General features: G+C 42.4%; 1 non-coding gene across 1 annotated transcript; it reads right to left on the bottom strand.

Annotated features, from left to right (window-relative positions):
- Window positions 1–1,657: 1,657 nt before the first annotated feature.
- trnaq-uug (transfer RNA glutamine (anticodon UUG)) lies at window positions 1,658–1,729 on the bottom strand. Its single transcript has one exon. It is a non-coding gene; the product is annotated as a tRNA-Gln (tRNA).
- Between the last annotated feature and the right edge of the window lie 801 nt (window positions 1,730–2,530).

The raw sequence follows: 2,530 nt of genomic DNA on the forward strand, positions 1-2,530 counted from the left end.
AATGGCTGGTCGATTTTGAGAGTCAAGCTGTGACTGTATTTCAAAGCGGCTTGCCGCCGCCGGCCATGGTCGAATTGCCGCCGGCCGGCAGCGGTCGAATTGCCGCGAGGCAACCGCCAGAGAAATGACGCGGGCGGCCCGCCGTCTGACCGCCGGTGGCATCTCGCAAGAAATGGGCGTGACGAATTCGGCGGCAAACGCTGGATCACCGCCAGTGGGACGCACCTATAGCCGACAGCTTGGGGACAGCGGCAAAAAGAAGCCGTGCGGACATTTTTTGCTATCTGGGAAGGGGCCTAAAGTGTGCCAAGAAAACATCCCCCACACATTACACCACCACCACCAGCCTGCACAGTGGTAACAAGGCATGATGGATCCATGTTCGCATTCTGTTTACGCCAAATTCTGACTCTACCATCTGAATGTCTCAACAGAAATCGAGACTCATCAGACCAGGCAACATTTTTCCAGTCTTCAACTGTCCAATTTTGGTGAGCTCTTGCAAATTGTAGCCTCTTTTTCCTATTTGTAGTGGAGATGAGTGGTACCCGGTGGGGTCTTCTGCTGTTGTAGCCCATCCGCCTCAAGGTTGTGCTTGTTGTGGCTTCACAAATGCTTTGCTGCATACCTCGGTTGTAATGAGTGGTTATTTCAGGCAAAGTTGCTCTTCTATCAGCTTGAATCAGTCGGCCCATTCTCCTCTGACCTCTAGCATCAACAAGGCATTTTCGCCCACAGGAATGCCACGTACAGGATGTTTTTCCCTTTTCACACCATTCTTTGTAAACCCTAGAAATGGTTGTGCGTGAAAATTCCAGTAACTGAGCAGATTGTGAAATACTCAGACCGGCCCGTCTGGCACCAACAACCATGCCACGCTCAAAATTGCTTAAATCACCTTTCTTTCCCATTCTGACATTCAGTTTGGAGTTCAGGAGATTGTCTTGACCAGGACCACACCCCTAAATGCATTGAAGCAACTGCCATGTGATTGGTTGATTAGATAATTGCATTAATGAGAAATTGAACAGGTGTTCCTAATAATCCTTTAGGTGAGTGTGTATATATATATATATATATATATATATATATATATATATATATATATATATATATATACATATATATATATATATATATATATATATATATATATATATATATACATATAGTGCTCGGACATCTTTTATTTATTTCTTGAAAGCAAATTTATTTTGCATTGAAATTTTCTTGGGAACTGTTACATGTCACATTCTTCATGGGTGCTAAACAACTTCAACACAAAACAAACTTATGATACAGGGTTTCGCTCTGCATTCCCCTGTTTACGATACTCTGACCTTGGCAGCAGAGTATGAATCCATTCATTAGTTGAGATTTGGAGGCTCCCTGCTTTTGATAAGTACTTTTTATTGGGTCCTCTGAATCTTTGGTGCAAAATGCAAAGAAGAATCAACTGAGTTTGATCACAGTTCACTGGATTCCAAATCCAGACTATTAACCATTACACCATGGAACAAAAATGTATTTGACTGCACAGCTCTGGGTGTGGAGAACGAACATGCTTTGTGGAAATTGGCAAGAGAAGGTTACATTTTAGCCATCTTTATGGGAACTCCAACAGCCAACCTCTGTCCCTTGAAACAAGAAGCTAAGCAGGTTCCACCAAGACTTGAACTCAGATCACTGGATTCAAAGTCCAAAGTGCTTACCATTACACCATGGAACCAACCTCTTTAATGGTCCATGAGTACTTCACCATGCACTATTTTTTAATATAAGTGCATGGTGAAGTACTCATCAAATCAAATCAAATCAAATCACTTTATTGTCACACTACCATGTACACAAGTGCAACAGTAGGTGAAATTCTTGTGTGCAGTTCCGAGCAACATAGCAGTCATGACAGTGACGAGACATATACCAATTACAATAAACAACATACTTACACAAAACAATTTACAAATCAGATGTACACATACTTACACAACACAATAATTATATACAATGCAGAATATAGAACAGAATATACAATACAATACAATAAGTGGGAGTATATGAAATATATATGTGTATATATATATATATATATAGCAGTTGTATTGAGGAGAATATGTTGACAGTCCAGTGTGAGATTATAGCTGAATAAAGTGCAGTGCTAATTATTGATCCTGATAGATCAAGAGTTCAACAGTCTGATTGCTTGGGGGAAAAAGCTATCATGTAGTCGGCTGGTGCGGGTCCTGATGCTGCGATACCGCCTGCCTGATGGTAGCAGTGAGAACAGCCCAGGAAATCCAGGATCCAGCTGCACAGCGAGCTGTTTAAGCCCAGAGCCCGGAGTTTCTCATCAAGCTTGGAGGGCACTATGGTGTTGAATGCTGAGCTGTAGTCTACAAACAGCATTCTCACATATGTGTTCCTTTTTTTCCAGGTGGGAGAGAGCAGTGTGTATTGTAGATGCAATGGCATCATCAGTGGAGCGGTTGTTGCGGTAGGCAAACTGCAATGGGTCCAAAGAGGGGGGCAG

Source organism: Xyrauchen texanus, unplaced genomic scaffold, assembly GCF_025860055.1.
Source record: "Xyrauchen texanus isolate HMW12.3.18 unplaced genomic scaffold, RBS_HiC_50CHRs HiC_scaffold_1251, whole genome shotgun sequence".
NCBI classification, from domain to species: Eukaryota; Metazoa; Chordata; class Actinopteri; order Cypriniformes; family Catostomidae; genus Xyrauchen; species Xyrauchen texanus.